The sequence below is a fragment of the Ictalurus punctatus genome, chromosome 3 (genome assembly GCF_001660625.3).
Source record: "Ictalurus punctatus breed USDA103 chromosome 3, Coco_2.0, whole genome shotgun sequence".
Classification (NCBI taxonomy): Eukaryota; Metazoa; Chordata; class Actinopteri; order Siluriformes; family Ictaluridae; genus Ictalurus; species Ictalurus punctatus.
In genome coordinates, this window is record NC_030418.2 from 5,019,233 (window position 1) to 5,034,438 (window position 15,206).

At 39.5% G+C, this 15,206-nt stretch overlaps 1 pseudogene; it reads left to right on the forward strand.

Annotated features, from left to right (window-relative positions):
* Positions 1–1,206: 1,206 nt before the first annotated feature.
* LOC108263173 (glycine N-acyltransferase-like protein 3) lies at positions 1,207–7,239 on the forward strand (annotated as a pseudogene).
* The last annotated feature ends 7,967 nt before the right edge of the window (positions 7,240–15,206 follow it).

Sequence of the window (15,206 nt, forward strand, 5' to 3'; positions counted from 1 at the left end):
AGCTCATACTTTATGACTACTTTATGACTCGTCAATAGTAATTTGTGAACGATAAGTCTTTCCATGATTACCTGGACACTATGTGTGTGAAAGTTACAGTAAAATTTCTTTTATTTGCATGTGTGTATTTGCTTTATTTAATTGATTTATTTTGGGCTTCACAGTAAACTTCACAATACATCTGTAAACACACCCAGACCGGTTCATTTAGTTTCCATTAGCGTCAGAGTGATGTTTTTGTTGTTAATAAAACATCCCTTTGTTTACATGTCATATTCATAATACATAATTATCAAAGGTGGTTGACATTCCTGCTACATTTGGTAACACTAGAATTAAACATCTACGTCTACCATTCATTTTAGTAAGGCTAACAGTTGTGCACTTAGAATCCATTTCACATCCACATTTGGAGAACAAACTCTGGATAAGTTTTGAAACAGAACTGTTGCTGGTCATTTATATATTGTTCACATCAACCAGCAGAATGGGGATCTCAGTGATTTTGGACCATGGCATAATTGTTGGTGCCACTTGGGCTGGTTTGAGTCTTTCTTTAACTGCTGATCTCCTGGGAACTTCACAGTCTCTAGAGTTTACTCAGAATGGTGTGAAGAACACCAAAAAATAATAATAAAGTGAGTGACAATTGTACACTTGGGCTGCTTCTGAAATCACATACTACATCGTAGGCGAAAAGCAGTACGCCAGAGGGGTATGTCTCTCAGCAGGCGAGAAAAAGTTGTCGAGAAATACCCGGATGGCGTACTGCTCCCTGCGAGATTTTATAGTATGCAACCGATGGACACTATGGGAGTTTTTAATGCCATGATAAAATCTAAACATGCTTTAACTCATTAGTTTCGGGGTGTGCCCACTTATGCAAGCATGCACAAGTTATTGTGCTTTTTTTTTTATTGTTCATGTTTTTCCCTTTATTGTTTTTCACTTTAATTTACAGCTTGCAATTTCACAATAAAAATAGAAAAAAAAGCTATTGATATTTGGTCTTTGTTTGCAAATACGTTTCTCTGAGCTAATCTGATAACTATGCCATGTTTGTTGTTTGGTAGGTGACAAAACTCATCACTCTCTTGCAAGTGTAGTGAAGTTAAGTTATGTGAAGTTATATAAAGCTTCTGTGGTCATGTGATCTAAAAGCTTACAGGGATTATCTTAATAGTGCGAGTTAGACTCGTTGGACATGTTCTTAATCTGCATTTAGAGCACTAAACTGCATTAAGGCAGAAGAAGCTTGGCTGAATCATGAAGGTGTTGAGCATCAGAGAGCTGAAGAAAGCTGAGGAAATACTTAGACATTACTTTCCCCAGTCAGAAGAGGTCTGTAAACCACACTTTATTATAATTGTTTCTGTAGGATACTCATTGTCAGTATTCAGCATTGTGCCACTCATTTGGTGCCTTTTTTTTATCATTAGGCTACAGAAAAGTATTTTTCAATTTGTTTGTGAAAAGGATTGTAGTCGCAAAGAACCAAAAATCATCGGGAAAAAAAGACTAATTTAAATGACATTAAATCACTTGCAGTGTTCATGTGTGTCTGTGTACACTTAAATGAATACTGTACTGGGTTAATCTGCCCAGCTTCATGGGGGGGTGGGGGGGTGGATGGGGGACGACATGATGGAAGTGATGCTGAAATAATGAACACAAATAGTGGATTTAATATGTTTTGATATGTTTTACATGTTTTTATTTGCTTATTGGAAATATTCTGCTACATTGTACAGTTTTGAATCATTCACTAGAAATCTACTGTGATATAACTAATCAAAGATTTTCAATGCACTGCAAAATTACCTACAAAGTTTATTTAATAGATACTCCAGATGAATCCTGTAAGAGATTGTTTAGCACAATTTTGCTAAGATTTGATAAGGCTGTGAACTTTGCACTTGAAGAGAAGAAATAAGTGAAGGACAAAAACCTGAAAGACAGTGATGTCCTTTTCCATCTAATAGCAGTTAATGACAATACGAATATCCCAATACAATCTGGATGACAAAACTTTAAAAAATGTAAAAGAAGAAGAAGAAATGCAAGCAGTGACCTGCGAGGTCCAAGCACTCCTTGCAAATGGCCAGTTCCTGCCAAAGATACATTAACAACAAAGAGACTATGAATATGGATATGACCATGAAGACTTATGTTTTGTGATGATAGTTATGTTTTGTGATGTACTTCAGTCTGTCAGATTTCAGCAGGCAATTCACATGACTAGCCTCCTGAAATCTGACAGACCGAAGTACACCATGTTTTTGGAATAATTAAGTAATGATTGAAAGGTTCCGTTATGGACTAGCAGAATGATACAGCACACCAAATTTCAGCTTTTTTAAATTTCAGTTGGACTTTTGGTTCCGGAGAAACAGCTATTTTAACTCAACAACAATGAACATGAATAACGCCCCATCAATGGCCACTTTGAGCGAGACTGCAGCAGTTACCAGTGGGTCACTCCCAGAACTTGTCATTAAAGTTTCGTCATGATAGCTCAATGGTAACTACTGATGACCTGCTGAAATCTGACGGGATGATGGCTGGCATTTTTAAGTAATTAGATCATCATCAAAAACCCTCTTACACATTAGCATATAGCACCTACCAAATTTCAGCTTGCTGGGATTTATACTCCCAGAGAAACAATTACCTGACCTCAACTCTACCCCCTCTGAATGACCACACATTGTCTTTCAAGTTTATGCAAAGCCTTTTAAGTGACTGTGAGTTGAATAAATTAGACTCATCCTTGATTGATATACTGTATAAAAATGTCAACATGTTAATGTTGATAATTATTGAGGCTCACCCTCTGTTAAGTATTCTGACATCAAGATTGTGAAGATTGGCCAAAAAAAAAAAGCCAAGGACTAGTTTGCAAAAAAGAAAAAGGAGAAGAAGAAGAAGAAGAAGAAGGTTCCAGCACCTTGGGTGCTTGGACCTCTAATAATGGGACAGTAAATGGTGTGCACAGACCCACGCCCCAGTTTTAAATGTACAAATTAAAAGCTTTAAAAGTAAAACAAATTGTAAACTTAGTAACTTATAACCATAATTCAAATATAAATTATTTATTCTACTTTAAAGACTGACATTTAATAGACAAGGCATAGTAAATACATTAAAAGAAATTAATTTCTTTAATTAAGAAAAATAAATAAATACATTTTACAAATTGACTGTAAAATAAAGAAATTGACAAACTTGTAAAGTAGTGAAAGTAAGATTTTGTTCTTACTTTTTTCTTCAGGCTTATGGATATGTTTTTCTGATGAATCGAGTAGAAGTCGACCCCACAGATGTGCTGGTGGACCAGTGGCCAGATTTCAGTGTGCTACTCGTCAAACCAAAAAGGAAGCAGGTATTACACAAAGCGACTTCAAAAATTAAAAGGATTTGGTCCTAAAGTATAATACTCTGTGTTGGAATAATGGACAAAATTCTGATTTAGTTACAAGTTTAATGTTGACAGTTTACCTGTTTCACTCATATACAGAAAGCAGACTTTTCCAAAGAGATATGCATTTTTACCAAGAACGAATCATCTCTCAGAGCCAGTATAGACATTCTAGACTGGAAAGAGTACCTCAATCTAAGTATTTATTTCTGCCTTAATATTACAAAAGTACAAAGACCCTCCAAACACAGAAAGTGATACTGGTTAACCCTGCAACCTATAACACATCTGTTTAGGTGTTGATGTGCTGCAGGAAGAAATGATAAAGGCTGTAGCATTGAACAAAGGTGTACCAATGAAGGAAATATCTCTGTGCCACTTAATGAGTCTTCAGGATCCATCTAATCTTACACTTGACAGGTAACTGGTTTACTATCGGGCTGCTCAAGCTACACCTAATCCTCAAATTAAGCTCTCTCTCTCTCTCTCTCTCTCTCTCTCTCTCTATATATATATATATATATATATATATATATATATATATATATATATATATATATATATATATATATACACACACACACACACACACACAAATTTATTTATTCATTTTCATGTGATTCATTTTCATGTGATTCATTTACTGATTTGCTTCTCTTTAAATCCAGTTTTAGACTGTGATATTACAAAGGTATTTCCAGATTATTACTTGCCACACTGTATGAGATAACCCCAATAAAATTGCCTGAATTCTATGATATAATTTGTTCACCATGTTAGGTTTAAATCCTCTAAAAACAGATTCGCAATTGAATAACATTACTCTGTTCCAATTCACATCCTTCAAAGCATTGGCATGTTTTGTTCACTCTCACAATCCCCAAACACACACACACACACACCCAAAGTCTCCATAAAAAAAAAGCAATATTTTAACCAGCATGTGCAAAAAAAACACTGCAAAGAATCTCACAGATTAAGTAAATTATACGTCAGACGGTCCCTTCAACCTTTTACAAGAGCACATTAAAACATCCTGCTTCTACAGCTAGCAAAAGCATTCCCTGTTTTAACTCGCTTGCATAGGCTTCAGTTATTTCATTTGGGCCATGGGTATAGTCCGATTGTTTTGAGAGTAACAAGATAAAATACACTCACCTTCCACTTTAATAGGAACACCTGTGCCCCTGCTCATTCATGCAATTAGCCAATCAGCCAATCATGTGGCAACAGTACAATGTAACAAAAACAAAAAAAACAAACAAAGCATGCAGATACAGTGGTATCGCTGAAACTGTACAGTCAAAGAGTCTTTTTCAAATCTTCAACTATACAGGTTCAGTGCCCAGTGAAGCCTGTGCCCATTTCTGTAGCTGACAGGAGGAACCTGATGAGGTCTTCTGTGGTTGTAGCACATCCACCTCAAGGTTCGAGGTGTTGTATATTCTGAGATGCTTTTCTGCTCACCAAGGATGTAAAGAATGGTTAATTGTGTTATAATAGACTTCCTATCAGCTTGAATCAGTCTAGTTATCCTCCTCTGACGTCTCTCATCAACAAGCCCACAGAACTGCCATTCAGATCCTTTCTTTTACCACACTTTGGCCTTTCCATTACTTTGGTAGAGGTCAATCTTGGTTCCAGAACATTTGTGGCTCTTCTCTGTATTTCTTTGTGAATTCCAATCTGGCCTTCAGTGTCTTATTGCTGATGAGTGGTTTGCATCTTGTGGTATGGCCTCTATATTTCTGAACGGTGGATTCCTTCACCTCTGCCCTGTGGAGGTTGTTGGTGATGTCACTGACTCTGTTTTTTTTTTTTTTTTTTTGGGGGGGGGGGGGGGGGGGGGGGGTTTCACAGCTCTCACAAATTTTCTGTCAACTGCTGGCGTTTTCCTTGCTGACCTGTTCAGTGTCTGGTTGTAAATACACCAGAGTTTGTTTCTTTTTCAGGACGTTCCAAGTTATTGTACTGGCTATGTGGCATGCTTGTGCAATTTATTTTTCCTCTTTTCTCAGCTTAAAAAAATGACTTGCTTTTCTCCTTTAGATAGCTCACTGGTCTTCGTGTTGGTTTATCCTTTTTAACAACAAAGGCAAAACTCAGGGCTCAACCCAAGAGTAGACATCCAGAGCTATTAACTGTTTAAACAAGCACTCTAACAGGGCATACCCGAGCAACAAGAAACACCTGCCAGCCACAGGTTTCAATATTTCTAAGTTCACTTTAAAAATGGGTGGATTCAAACAAAAGGTACCATGTTCTAAGTTGTTTAAGACATCGAGATATAAATATCAGGAAATTAAATCTGAAATTCTGATCTAGTGCCTCATATTCATTTTTTAAGCTCAAAGCCAAATCAATGAAGTGAAGTGAAGTGAATCTGACAGCAAGCGTAGGGATCTGAGCAATTTTGACAACTGCCAAATTGTTATGGCTAGATGACTGGGTCAGAACATCTCCATATCAGCACGTTTTTCCACTATGCAGTGGTTAGTACCTACCAAAAGTGAAGGACAGCCGGTGAACCGGTGACAGGGTCATGGGCGCCCAAAGCTCATTGATGTGCATGGGGAGCGAAGCCTAGCCCATATGGTCCGATCCCACAGAAGAGCTACTGTAGCACAGTTCATTCCTGAAAAGTTCATGCTGCCTATGATAGAAAGGTGACAGAACACACAGCTTGTTTATGAGGCTGTGTATACACAGACCGGTCAGAGTGCCCATGCTGACCCCTGTCCACCACCGAAAGTGCCTACATTGGACACATGAGCATCAGAACTGGACCATGGAGCAATGGAAGAGAGTGGCGTAGTCTGACGAATCATGTTTTATTTTATTTTATCATGTGTACGGCCGGGTGTGTGTGCATTGCTTACTTTTGTGCTACAGTAGCTCTTCTGTCGGATCGGACCAGATTGGCTAGCCTTCACTCCCCATGCGAATCAGTGAACCTTGGGAGCCCATGACCCTTTCGCCGGTACTAACCACCACTGCACAATGAGATAATCAATGTTATTCACTTTACGTGTATATATTTACCCAACTTACCTTAACTCTCTACAGGTCATTTCAAGTGTCATCAGTCAAGGAATCTCACATTGGTCTGATCAATAGCAAATGGAAGTTTGGCATGGGTGAACTCAGTGAGCCACTGCTCAGGACCATGATCATGAATTTCCCTTCGTGTTGTGTGCTGGACTCAGAGGGTCGGCCGGTGTCATGGATATTGACGTATCCTTCCTGTGCGATGGGAGTACTGTACACAATGCCAGAGCACAGACAGAAAGGCTACGCCAAAGCCCTGGTCATCATAATGGCAAAGAAACTGCATTCAGAGGGCTACCCAGTCTACTGCCTCGTTGAGGAATCAAACCAAACATCCTATAGGCTCTTTACCAGTTTAGGATTCACTGGGGATCCATATTACAGGGCTGCTGGTTTGGCATCAATCAAGTGTCCATGACTCCATGAGTACGCTGGGACAAGGCACATTTCAGTTATGATCACATGAATGCAAGTTATTAGGTTAAGTAACCCTCTAAATTTTGGGTGTTTTTTGGAACTAGTTCCATAACTGTCTTTGCTTTGTTATGTTTGCTTTAACATTCTTCTTCTGCAGACTGCAGATGTAGTAGAGTGAGATTTATTATTATTATTATTATTATTATTATTATCATCATCATCATCATCATCTGCAATTGTATATTCAGATGCAAGACATAAGCTAGTAAAGTATTCCTGGACTGAACATATTAAGGAAATGCCAATTAATGTAGTGCTTAAGATTCTGGGTTGACAGGAAGGTTTTTTTTTGTTGTCGGTTATGTGCAGTCCTTTCAGAACAGCAGGACAGATCTACAGATGTATTAACAGATGCTCGTTCAGATGTCAAGTGCAGAGTTGAAGCTTTAAAAAGGACCACAGAAGATAGATTTAGGCTTGTTTAATTTCCATTAAAAATTGTACAGATTCCAACAAATAGCTCAGTATTAAGATTGAAGCACACTGAAGCTCAGGATCATTTGATAAACAAAAAAAAAAAAAAAAAAAAAAAAAAAAAAAAAAGCCAAGGCCCTAGACACAAACTAGATGCAAGGTCACATTAACTTAACAGGGCCTTCAAACTGATGAGGGCATAAGTGTTACTGCAAAAACACAAAACAAACCTCAATTAGGATGAAAAATGTCAGTAAAAACCAAACGATTCTAAATCAGCTCCCTACTCTTGTGGCTAAAGCAGTTGCAGGTTTTCCTTTAAAGGGAGCCAAAACCCTTTTGGGGGGGGGGGGGGGGGGGGACTAAGTGATTCAGGAAAAAAAATAAAACCCTTCCCACCCCTCTTGTTCTTGATCAAAATATCAGCAGCTGAAGATACAGTTCAAGTTCAGTAAAAAAAGAGAAAAACATTCTTTAGTAAAATCAGTCTCTCCACATTGTACCTCCTCCACAGTACTGTTACCGTACCTACTGTTACCTTGACCTGTTCAGTGTCTGGTTGTAAATACACCAGAGTTTGTTTCTTTTTCAGGACGTTCCAAGTTATTGTACTGGCTATGTGGCATGCTTGTGCAATTTATTTTTCCTCTTTTCTCAGCTTAAAAAAATGACTTGCTTTTCTCCTTTAGATAGCTCGCTGGTCTTCGTGTTGGTTTATCCTTTTTAACAACAAAGGCAAAACTCAGGGCTCAACCCAAGAGTAGACATCCAGAGCTATTAACTGTTTAAACAAGCACTCTAACAGGGCATACCCGAGCAACAAGAAACACCTGCCAGCCACAGGTTTCAATATTTCTAAGTTCACTTTAAAAATGGGTGGATTCAAACAAAAGGTACCATGTTCTAAGTTGTTTAAGACATCGAGATATAAATATCAGGAAATTAAATCTGAAATTCTGATCTAGTGCCTCATATTCATTTTTTAAGCTCAAAGCCAAATCAATGAAGTGAAGTGAAGTGAATCTGACAGCAAGCGTAGGGATCTGAGCAATTTTGACAACTGCCAAATTGTTATGGCTAGATGACTGGGTCAGAACATCTCCATATCAGCACGTTTTTCCACTATGCAGTGGTTAGTACCTACCAAAAGTGAAGGACAGCCGGTGAACCGGTGACAGGGTCATGGGCGCCCAAAGCTCATTGATGTGCATGGGGAGCGAAGCCTAGCCCATATGGTCTGATCCCACAGAAGAGCTACTGTAGCACAGTTCATTCCTGAAAAGTTCATGCTACCTATGATAGAAAGATGACAGAACACACAGCTTGTTTATGAGGCTGTGTATACACAGACCGGTCAGAGTGCCCATGCTGACCCCTGTCCACCACCGAAAGTGCCTACATTGGACACATGAGCATCAGAACTGGACCATGGAGCAATGGAAGAGAGTGGCGTAGTCTGACGAATCATGTTTTATTTTATTTTATCATGTGTACGGCCGGGTGTGTGTGCATTGCTTACTTTTGTGCTACAGTAGCTCTTCTGTCGGATCGGACCAGATTGGCTAGCCTTCACTCCCCATGCGAATCAGTGAACCTTGGGAGCCCATGACCCTTTCGCCGGTACTAACCACCACTGCACAATGAGATAATCAATGTTATTCACTTTACGTGTATATATTTACCCAACTTACCTTAACTCTCTACAGGTCATTTCAAGTGTCATCAGTCAAGGAATCTCACATTGGTCTGATCAATAGCAAATGGAAGTTTGGCATGGGTGAACTCAGTGAGCCACTGCTCAGGACCATGATCATGAATTTCCCTTCGTGTTGTGTGCTGGATTCAGAGGGTCGGCCGGTGTCATGGATATTGATGTATCCTTCCTGTGCGATGGGAGTACTGTACACAATGCCAGAGCACAGACAGAAAGGCTACGCCAAAGCCCTGGTCATCATAATGGCAAAGAAACTGCATTCAGAGGGCTACCCAGTCTACTGCCTCGTTGAGGAATCAAACCAAACATCCTATAGGCTCTTTACCAGTTTAGGATTCACTGGGGATCCATATTACAGGGCTGCTGGTTTGGCATCAATCAAGTGTCCATGACTCCATGAGTACGCTGGGACAAGGCACATTTCAGTTATGATCACATGAATGCAAGTTATTAGGTTAAGTAACCCTCTAAATTTTGGGTGTTTTTTGGAACTAGTTCCATAACTGTCTTTGCTTTGTTATGTTTGCTTTAACATTCTTCTTCTGCAGACTGCAGATGTAGTAGAGTGAGATTTATTATTATTATTATTATTATTATTATTATCATCATCATCATCATCATCTGCAATTGTATATTCAGATGCAAGACATAAGCTAGTAAAGTATTCCTGGACTGAACATATTAAGGAAATGCCAATTAATGTAGTGCTTAAGATTCTGGGTTGACAGGAAGGTTTTTTTTTGTTGTCGGTTATGTGCAGTCCTTTCAGAACAGCAGGACAGATCTACAGATGTATTAACAGATGCTCGTTCAGATGTCAAGTGCAGAGTTGAAGCTTTAAAAAGGACCACAGAAGATAGATTTAGGCTTGTTTAATTTCCATTAAAAATTGTACAGATTCCAACAAATAGCTCAGTATTAAGATTGAAGCACACTGAAGCTCAGGATCATTTGATAAACAAAAAAAAAAAAAAAAAAAAAAAAAAAAAAAGCCAAGGCCCTAGACACAAACTAGATGCAAGGTCACATTAACTTAACAGGGCCTTCAAACTGATGAGGGCATAAGTGTTACTGCAAAAACACAAAACAAACCTCAATTAGGATGAAAAATGTCAGTAAAAACCAAACGATTCTAAATCAGCTCCCTACTCTTGTGGCTAAAGCAGTTGCAGGTTTTCCTTTAAAGGGAGCCAAAACCCTTTTGGGGGGGGGGGGGGGGGGGGGGGGGACTAAGTGATTCAGGAAAAAAAATAAAACCCTTCCCACCCCTCTTGTTCTTGATCAAAATATCAGCAGCTGAAGATACAGTTCAAGTTCAGTAAAAAAAGAGAAAAACATTCTTTAGTAAAATCAGTCTCTCCACATTGTACCTCCTCCACAGTACTGTTACCGTACCTACTGTTACCTTGACCTGTTCAGTGTCTGGTTGTAAATACACCAGAGTTTGTTTCTTTTTCAGGACGTTCCAAGTTATTGTACTGGCTATGTGGCATGCTTGTGCAATTTATTTTTCCTCTTTTCTCAGCTTAAAAAAATGACTTGCTTTTCTCCTTTAGATAGCTCGCTGGTCTTCGTGTTGGTTTATCCTTTTTAACAACAAAGGCAAAACTCAGGGCTCAACCCAAGAGTAGACATCCAGAGCTATTAACTGTTTAAACAAGCACTCTAACAGGGCATACCCGAGCAACAAGAAACACCTGCCAGCCACAGGTTTCAATATTTCTAAGTTCACTTTAAAAATGGGTGGATTCAAACAAAAGGTACCATGTTCTAAGTTGTTTAAGACATCGAGATATAAATATCAGGAAATTAAATCTGAAATTCTGATCTAGTGCCTCATATTCATTTTTTAAGCTCAAAGCCAAATCAATGAAGTGAAGTGAAGTGAATCTGACAGCAAGCGTAGGGATCTGAGCAATTTTGACAACTGCCAAATTGTTATGGCTAGATGACTGGGTCAGAACATCTCCATATCAGCACGTTTTTCCACTATGCAGTGGTTAGTACCTACCAAAAGTGAAGGACAGCCGGTGAACCGGTGACAGGGTCATGGGCGCCCAAAGCTCATTGATGTGCATGGGGAGCGAAGCCTAGCCCATATGGTCCGATCCCACAGAAGAGCTACTGTAGCACAGTTCATTCCTGAAAAGTTCATGCTGCCTATGATAGAAAGGTGACAGAACACACAGCTTGTTTATGAGGCTGTGTATACACAGACCGGTCAGAGTGCCCATGCTGACCCCTGTCCACCACCGAAAGTGCCTACATTGGACACATGAGCATCAGGACTGGACCATGGAGCAATGGAAGAGAGTGGCGTAGTCTGACGAATCATGTTTTATTTTATTTTATCATGTGTACGGCCGGGTGTGTGTGCATTGCTTACTTTTGTGCTACAGTAGCTCTTCTGTCGGATCGGACCAGATTGGCTAGCCTTCACTCCCCATGCGAATCAGTGAACCTTGGGAGCCCATGACCCTTTCGCCGGTACTAACCACCACTGCACAATGAGATAATCAATGTTATTCACTTTACGTGTATATATTTACCCAACTTACCTTATCTCTCTACAGGTCATTTCAAGTGTCATCAGTCAAGGAATCTCACATTGGTCTGATCAATAGCAAATGGAAGTTTGGCATGGGTGAACTCAGTGAGCCACTGCTCAGGACCATGATCATGAATTTCCCTTCGTGTTGTGTGCTGGATTCAGAGGGTCGGCCGGTGTCATGGATATTGACGTATCCTTCCTGTGCGATGGGAGTACTGTACACAATGCCAGAGCACAGACAGAAAGGCTACGCCAAAGCCCTGGTCACCATAATGGCAAAGAAACTGCATTCAGAGGGCTACCCAGTCTACTGCCTCGTTGAGGAATCAAACCAAACATCCTATAGGCTCTTTACCAGTTTAGGATTCACTGGGGATCCATATTACAGGGCTGCTGGTTTGGCATCAATCAAGTGTCCATGACTCCATGAGTACGCTGGGACAAGGCACATTTCAGTTATGATCACATGAATGCAAGTTATTAGGTTAAGTAACCCTTTAAATTTTGGGTGTTTTTTGGAACTAGTTCCATAACTGTCTTTGCTTTGTTATGTTTGCTTTAACATTCTTCTTCATATTTAATGAATGTTATAGGTTACATTTTTAAGCTATGTTCACACATGCAGCAACTCGCAGCGACAAAGCGTCCGGAGACCATTCATTTTCAGCAAGAGCTGGTGACTTCCGGTGTGTCCAGATATGGGCGTGTCCAAACACACGACAAAGTTGAGAAAACTTTATGCAAATATGGAGTGACTTGGTGCAGTGAATACCATTGCGAGCGAAGGCCATTTTGTGTCCTACCTTGCATTTCAGAGTCCCATCTTCAGTCTCGTGGACCCAGAGGGTCTGGCTCTTGCACTTTTGCTGCAGAGAGATGGCCACAAAAGCAAAGAGCACACACTGTTTATCCTTCATCATGTAGGATATGATGCACATATACACTGGTGAATTTTACATACACACGCTCTACCTCCAGAACGTTTCATTTTAGCGGCAAAAAAACTTTGATGTCATGGATTTGGTGTCAAAAGTGGAATGCTAGTTGCACTACCCACTGATAAATGTTACTATGGCAACCAGTAGTAGGAACGCCTACTTGCGACTTCATAGTGTAGTGGCTTTAGTGTACTGTTTCTCTGCCATTGTATAACAGAAATAAAACCATGAAAAACACCCATTGTTTATTCACTTTGTCACTCTGTAAGCTAAATTATGCATAACATTTTTTTTATATTTAATTACTTTTTGAAAATAGCTGTACAACTATTTCAGTTCAAATCACTTCTCCAATACGTAACTGTGTCTTCAATAGGACTCAGAAGACAAGGTGATTGACTCACTTTCCTCTCTATACCGATCAGCCATAATATTAAAACCACCCGCCTAATATCATGTAATATTGTGCCACCAAAACAGCCCTGACCCGCTGCAGCATGGACTCCACAAGACCTCTGAATGTGTGCTGTATTATCCTGCTAAAAGAAGCCACTGCCATTATGGAATACTGTTGCCATGACAGGGGTGTACTTGGTCTGCAACAATGTTTAGGTAGGTGGTACGTGTCAAAGTAACATCCACACGAATCCCAAGGTTTCACACCGTCTCCGCCGGCTTGCCTTCTCCCCAAAGTGTATCTTTGTCTAAGTCTACAATCAAGAGACACCTTCATCAATGTAAATACAGACGGTTTACTTCAAGATGCAAATCACTGGTAACACTTGAGAAAAGAAAGACTTCTAATAACTTCTAATCCACTTTATAAAAAAAATTAAAAAACTAAAAAAAAAAACTGACCAATTCTAATGCAACATTAACTTGTACCAGAAGGAAGGGAAGAGAAGGGTATGGAGAACAACAAAAAAAGAGGAATGGCTCATGGCAAAACATCTCACGGGTGGAAACTCAGAGTTTGGTGATGTCCATGGGTTCCAGACTTCACGCAGTCAATGACTGCAAAGGACTTGCATCCGAGTATTAAAAATAATCCTAATGTTAATTATGTTAGTTTGTCCAATTACTTTTGAGCTTGTGAAAATGAAGGGACTCTGCAAAAAGTATGTCCAAGTATGGGGACGTATTCTGCCAGTTTACGTGGGTCGGTAGTTCAGGGGAAAGTAAATAAGGCTCACAGCCTTTTGTAAACAAAATTAGATTAGCATCATTTGGTTTTAATTCTCTCGTGAGTAATTTTCGCAATTTTAAATTTCGCATTGTGCAGAAATTCATTCCGGAAAAATGAATTGATGGAAACTCGAATAATACTTCATAACAAATAGAATAGATCGAATAGTACTGCTCGTTTCATTGTTTAGTTTTCCACAATGACAGCAACTATCAAATCTAAGCCATTTTTGTCATATGCAATATTCTACTTCTTAAATCTAATGTTAAGAGAAAAAAAAAAAAAAATTCAATCACTGCTAAACCCCACAGCGACATCTGCTGGTCTTGAGCTGAACTAAATTTTATCAATTAAATCAATTTTGTCTTCCTTTTGTTTTGCTAGCATATTGTACTGTAACTGTTTATTCAAGCTGATTTTACACTGTTAGCAGGCGAGATTTCAGTTATCTTAATAGAGCAAGCAAGACATTTTAAGATGAGAAAAGAGGGAAAATCGGTCAGAGCCATTCGACAAGCACAGGGCATAGCTAGTACAACAATTGGTGTATTAACAACCAGACATTGAACAGGTCAGCAAGGAAAGACCGGCAGTTGATGGCAGAAAGTTTGTAAGAGTTGTGAAGAAAAACAAAAAGTCAGAGACATCACCAACAATGTCCACAAGGCAGGGGTGAAGGTATCACAATCCACCGTTGGAAGAAGACTTTGAGAGCAGGAATATTAAGGCCATACCACAAGGAGCTAACCATTCATCAGCAGTAAGAACTGAAAAGCTAGATTGAAATTCGCAAAGAAACACAGAGAAGAGCCACAAACGCTCTGGAACGAAGTGATGGAAAGACCAAAATGTGGTGAAAGAAAGGATCTGCTTATGGTCCAAAACATACAAGCCCATTGGTCAAGCATGGTGGAAGTAATGTCATAATGGTAGTAACAAAATAAATAGAGAAGTCTCTATATATTAAAAACACATTCTGTCCACCAAGATACAGAGGAATGTATTCAATCTATGTGGGTGGAACATCACCATAACCCAAACCACACTGCCAACAAAATAAGGGGTGGGGGGTGTCAACTAGCTAAGTCAAACACCAGACCTTAACCTAAATAAGCAATATTTTGTCTCATGAAGAGAGAAACACAACAGGAAGTGCTGTAAAAGCTCCTGGTAGACGCTGCATTGACTCTCGACTCGAGAAAACACAGTGGACCACCACGAGCAGGTGACATGGCACCTCAACTCATCACTGACAGTGGAAACTTCACAGTGGACTTCAAGCAACTTGGATTCTGTGCTTCTCCATTCTTCCACCAGACTCTGGGACCTTGATTTCCAAATGAGATGCAACATTTGCTTTAATCCTCCCCATGATTGTAGTTGTGTGCACTGAACCAGACAGAGCAAAGGCTCAGGAAACCTTTGCATGTGTTTTGAGTTAATTAGCTGCTTAGAGTCTT